General features: G+C 46.5%; 2 pseudogenes; both read left to right on the top strand.

Moving 5' to 3' along the window:
• Nucleotides 1–384: 384 nt before the first annotated feature.
• Nucleotides 385–501, top strand: LOC136658235 (5S ribosomal RNA; annotated as a pseudogene).
• Nucleotides 502–3,733: 3,232 nt separating this feature from the next.
• On the top strand, nucleotides 3,734–3,853 carry LOC136658258 (5S ribosomal RNA; annotated as a pseudogene).
• Nucleotides 3,854–6,000: the final 2,147 nt, after the last annotated feature.

The following is a 6,000-nucleotide window of genomic DNA, read 5'->3' as shown; positions in this document are numbered from 1 at the left end:
GATAGCTTACTTTAATCATTTTTTTTTTACTCTAAAAATACTGCCTAGCATGTGAAAAACAGGTCCTATTAACACGGGCAAGTGGTGGCAGTAGGGTAGCTGCAGGGGGTGCAAAGCACTAAGTTTTGCAGGCACCTGAACATGGAGCGTCCACCTCGGAGCCGTTCTGGGCGGTAGAAGCAAAAGGGAGGCTTTGCACCCCCTCCAGTTATGCCACTGGGGGGGGGGGGAGAGAGATGCAAGCAAATTCAAACAGGGGACAACAATGAGGCAAAATCAGCAGCATGCAAGTAGGCTGGTGAAAGAACATTCTAGAATAGTGGTTCCCGAACTTCCCAATGACACAACCCACCTCATTCTCCCCACTGGGTAGCAATGCGCTGCTCCTTCAACTGTTACACTGCACATGCCCGATCTCGTCTGATCTCGGAAGCTAAGCAGGGTCAGGCCTGGTTAGTTCTTGGATGGGAGACCGCCTGGGAATACTGGGTGCTGTAGGCTTATGCCATAGTCTTTCGAGACTGAAGGTTGCCAACCACTTCATATGGGACCTTGGCCAGTAACCAATTCTTTCAGCCTCTGCAGACTTAGCCTCAGCATGACCTACAGAAGTAACAGGAAGTGACTTACTGTCAAAACAGAAGCAACTTCCAGCCACAATGGAAAGGACTTCTGGATGCTTCTGTGGGCAGTCCGATAGAGTGGGTCATTGGCCCGGCACGACCCGGGAGAAGCCACCAGAGCTTTCCAATGCTTCTGGAGTGGCTCCGATTTGGAGCCATCTGGAGGTAAGGGTGGGCAGGAGGGTCCAGGGTATGACCCACCTGGTGTGGGCTTGCAACCTCCACTTTGGGAAACTCTTTCTAGAACACTAAAATGGATTTTAGTGGGCAGGAGGTCTGGTCTAGAGGGTAGAGCCTCCATTTGCCTGAAGATAACATCCACAAGGTCGCCAGTTCGAAGCCACCGGCACCGTGCGACCTTAAAGCAACTGACAAGCTGAGCCGAGCTATTTCCATCTGCTCTGAGCGTGGGAGGATGGAGGGCAGGATGGAGGCCAGATCAGAATGAAACATCTGAATTGTTGTGGCTCTTGAAAGATAGAGCCTTCTTTCAATTGTAAAAATCCCTCCGGGGATTTAAATTAGCCTGCCTATGTAAACCGCCTTGAATAAAGTCTTGAATAAAGACCAAGAAAGGCAGTATATAAATACCTGTATTATTATTATTATTATTATTATTATTATTATTTCTAGTCATTTTGGGGGAAAAATGACATAATTTCAGTGTTCTTTAGGTCTTCTTAATCATGCTGAATTCTCTGACAAAAGAGTTTAAGTACAACATGGTACGTCAAACATTGAAGGATTTGGTGCTTTCAAACATTTTTGAGGATCCACAGAAGGAAACAATGGATAAAGTACTCAAAATCCATGAGTGAAACAGTCAAGACGTCAAACCCTGCGAAGGAAAAGCAGCACAGGTGCATCAGCAACTTCAACATTCCAAGGCCACCCTGAACAAAACCCAGTATCATACTCTTCAATGCACATGTTCCGCCATCTCATTGATCCTCGTAACTCTGTAAAGCGGATAAGGCTACGCAATGGTAATTTGCCTGTAGTTACCAGTAAGCTTCAAGGCCACTGAGCATCAGCAATGAACAATGCGGTGACAAGAATACTCTGAATACATCAAGGGCTCTCTCATTGTCAGCTGTGGAGCACTGCGTGCACAGAACCTCACATGTATCGAGGGGAAATGGCATCGCTAGGGGGGTGTGGGGGGTGCAAACTGCAGCAGGTGACACACACGTGGCAGGGGTGACACGAGCCAAAATTATTTTAATCTTTGTATTTTTAAATAATACCATCAAGTTATAGATCATTTGGTGTACAATTTCATGAGGAATGACATGAAACAAACCATGTTGAAATCTCTATTCTGTCAAACATTATAGCCAAAAAAACCAGTGGGGCCAGTGCAATGGTGTAACACCACACACACTACCCAGGGCTTTGCCCTGCCCACTGCATGGGAGGAGCTTCATTGTGGGGCCTCCTCTTGGCTGGCACAAACCCTAGTGATGCCAATGTCAAGATAAAAGAATGTAAGAAGCTACCATATGCCCAGGTTCCATCTAGCACTCTACTGCCTGTCCTGAATAGCAGCAGCTCTTTGGAGATTGGGCAGAGTCTTTCTGTGCCCCGTCTCCAAAGGTTCTCAATCTGGTGACATCAGCAACTAAATGAGGGCAGTGAAAAAAACAGCACCCACTGCTTAGAAAGGGTGGGTGAGGCATTTCTGTAAGTGCATGGTTAGAAATGGACAGCTGATAAGAAACTGGATTCCATTTTTCTCCTCACTCTTGTCCACAGTAATGTCAAGGTGTCTTCTTAAAGACCCTTTTGTGGCCATTCATTAAGGTTGATTCCAGGGCTGCAAATCACTGTCAATAATTGTGCTTTAAACTCGTCACAGATCACCCAGCACAATAATGGAAAGATTTATTAGGGTACCCAAGGGCATAAAAATAGATGTGACAGACCGTAAAAGACAGTTTGTTTTAATATTTCACCCAGCCCTTTGAAAACATTTTGCAATATTCATGTGCCCTCCTTGCAAAGCCAGAGATAAAAACATATTCAGGTAGGAAGGTCACCTGTCTCTTCAAAGCAATGAGGTGCCAGGCTTGGTGCAAAATATAGATGAGAACAATTATGTCTTGCCTAAAACCCAAGAATCACAATAACTCATCAGTCCTTATTTGGGAGAACTGTTACTCTCTCTCTACTATGGCCCACTATCATATTCAATGGACCTGATTTAGAAGAAATCTCGAGGAGGCACAGATGTGGGGCCTAATATAATATAACTGTAACACATTCCATTTAATCCAGAAAAGGTAAGAGAAGCAGGTTATCATTCTGTCAGCTCTCCTGAAGATAGAATATGGTTGTTTGAGCACCGGTCATTAATTGATGCACCAGTCATCATTGCCCAAATGCTAGTATCAACCCTAAGCAAGCTCCATCAGCATGGCATCAGTCCGGGAGGGGGCAGGATTGATGGTGTAGGTGTGTGCCATATCCTATCCTCCTTCCTGTGCCTGATCACCAACACAAATCAATACAGACTTGTGCCAGCTATAGAGCTGGTGCAGGTCTGAGTTGACCCTTGCAGCTGCTGGGCCTTACGCCAGAGCAAGGGCACAAATCTCCCCTTACCTTCAGCAGCCAAAACTCCCCTTCTGCACTGCAACTCTGGAGTTTAGTTAGGACTGGGCTCCCCTGTGTGTGTGCCTGCCTAACAGAATCCACTTGCCCCTTATTATTTCATAACTCTCTATCTTAATATATCAAGTGGTGGGGGGAAAAAGTAAAGAGGAATACAAATTGAGAAGATTGTAAGAGAAATATTATATCCAATCCTCTGCCCTGGAGAAACGATTGAAACATACTTTCAGTGTTAACATAAATCAGCAGGAAGAACAGAACATTTTTAAAAGGCTGCTGGAGGCAAATTTTAACTTTTGTCCTGGCAACTGACGTGCAGTCAGTGCGTTACTATCAACTCTGTTCAGTGAAAAACAAAGACAAGGATTAAGTCATTTGGCAAATGACTTGAGTACGCCTTCTGCGTAGGCTTCCTCCTTCTAAGAGGCTGGGCACTGGAGGCAGGAGAATACCCTTGAAATGCAGGCTGCTTGGGTCAGTTCAAATGGGAAAAAAAAATAAGCAAGTTATATTACCCTGCACATTCCTGATCTTGTCTGATCTTGGAAGCTAAGCAGGGTCAGGCCTGGTTAGTACTTGGATGGGAGACCGCTTGGGAACACCGGGTACTGTAGGCTTATGCCACAGTCATTCGAGACTGAAGGTTGCCAACCATATTTCTCACACTCGAGAAGGGGAAAAATCCTGCCACTGGCTAATATGACATTTTGGAGGAAAAGAAAATACTTCTTTCTAGTTACACTCCTCTGCAGCTTAGATGTGCAAGTCCTATGAACTACATGCAGCTCTAGTGCAGCTATACCCAGGCTTCCCAAGCACGGTGACAGTTCCCTAGACAAGCAATTTTCAATCAGCGTGCCACAGCATGTCCAGTCCAATCTTCTCTTTAGCGGCCTTATGCCCACTTCACTAATTAGCCTTGCATCATTATAGCCCCACTTCTCCAGAAAGCGCCGCTAGACCCCACCACCAGGGTTGCTCACCTGTTCAAACTGCAGAGGTCCTCCTTCCTCCCCTCTCCCATTAGCAGCTCCTCCTGTCACAGAAGCAGCACCTGGATTTGCAGCCACACCTGGGTACAGCAGCCACACACCAGCCTCTAGTCCAGTGATTTTCAACCCTTCTCATCTCACTGGCACACTGGCAAGGCACTAAAATGGTAAATGCACATCATCAGCTTTTGGACCTTTGATGAGGCACATAAGAACATAAGAACATAAGAACAGCCCCACTGGATCAGGCCATAGGCCCATCTAGTCCAGCTTCCTGTATCTCACAGCGGCCTACCAAATGCCCCAGGGAGCACACCAGATAACAAGAGACCTCATCCTGGTGCTCTCCCCTACATCTGGCATTCTGACTTAACCCATTCCTAAAATCAGGAGGTTGCGCATACACATCATGGCTTGTACCCCATAATGGATTTTTCCTCCAGAAACTCGTCCAATCCCCTTTTAAAGGCGTCTAGGCTAGACGCCAGCACCACATCCTGTGGCAAGGAGTTCCACAGACTGACCACGCGCTGAGTAAAGAAATATTTTCTTTTGTCTGTCCTAACCCGCCCAACACTCAATTTTAGTGGATGTCCCCTGGTTCTGGTATTATGTGAGAGTGTAAAGAGCATCTCCCTATCCACTCTGTCCATCCCCTGCATAATTTTGTATGTCTCAATCATGTCCCCCCTCAAGCGTCTCTTTTCTAGACTGAAGAGGCCCAAACGCCGTAGCCTTTCCTCATAAGGAAGGTGCCCCAGCACCGTAATCATCTTAGTCGCTCTCTTTTGCACCTTTTCCATTTCCACTATGTCTTTTTTGAGATGCGGCGACCAGAACTGGACACAATACTCCAGGTGTGGCCTTACCATCGATTTGTACAATGGCATTATAATACTAGCCGTTTTGTTCTCAATACCCTTCCTAATGATCCCAAGCATTGAATTGGCCTTCTTCACTGCCGCCGCACATTGGGTCGACACTTTCATCGACCTGTCCACCACCACCCCAAGATCTCTCTCCTGATCTGTCACAGACAGCTCAGAACCCATCAGCCTATATCTAAAGTTTTGATTTTTTGCCCCAATGTGCATGACTTTACACTTACTGACATTGAAGCGCATCTGCCATTTTGCTGCCCATTCTGCCAGTCTGGAGAGATCCTTCTGGAGCTCCTCACAATCACTTCTGGTCTTTACCACTCGGAAAAGTTTGGTGTCGTCTGCAAACTTAGCCACTTCACTGCTCAACCCTGTCTCCAGGTCATTTATGAAGAGGTTGAAAAGCACCGGTCCCAGGACAGATCCTTGGGGCACACCGCTTTTCACCTCTCTCCACTGTGAAAATTGCCCATTGACACCCACTCTCTGCTTCCTGGCCTCCAACCAGTTCTCAATCCATGAGAGGACCTGTCCTCTAATTCCCTGACTGTGGAGTTTTTTCAGTAGCCTTTGGTGAGGGACCGTGTCAAACGCCTTCTGAAAGTCCAGATATATAATGTCCACGGGTTCTCCAGCATCCACATGCCTGTTGACCTTTTCAAAGAATTCTATAAGGTTCGTGAGGCAAGACTTACCCTTACAGAAGCCATGCTGACTCTCCCTCAGCAAGGCCTGTTCGTCTATGTGTTTTGAGATCCTATCTTTGATGAGGCATTCCACCATCTTACCCAGTATGGATGTTAGGCTGACCGGCCTATAGTTTCCCGGGTCCCCCCTCTTTCCCTTTTTAAAAATAGGCGTGACATTTGCTATCCTCCAATCTTCTGGTAC

The sequence above is a fragment of the Tiliqua scincoides genome, chromosome 7, assembly GCF_035046505.1.
Source record: "Tiliqua scincoides isolate rTilSci1 chromosome 7, rTilSci1.hap2, whole genome shotgun sequence".
Classification (NCBI taxonomy): domain Eukaryota; kingdom Metazoa; phylum Chordata; class Lepidosauria; order Squamata; family Scincidae; genus Tiliqua; species Tiliqua scincoides.
This window is presented reverse-complemented; position numbering and strand designations above follow the sequence as displayed.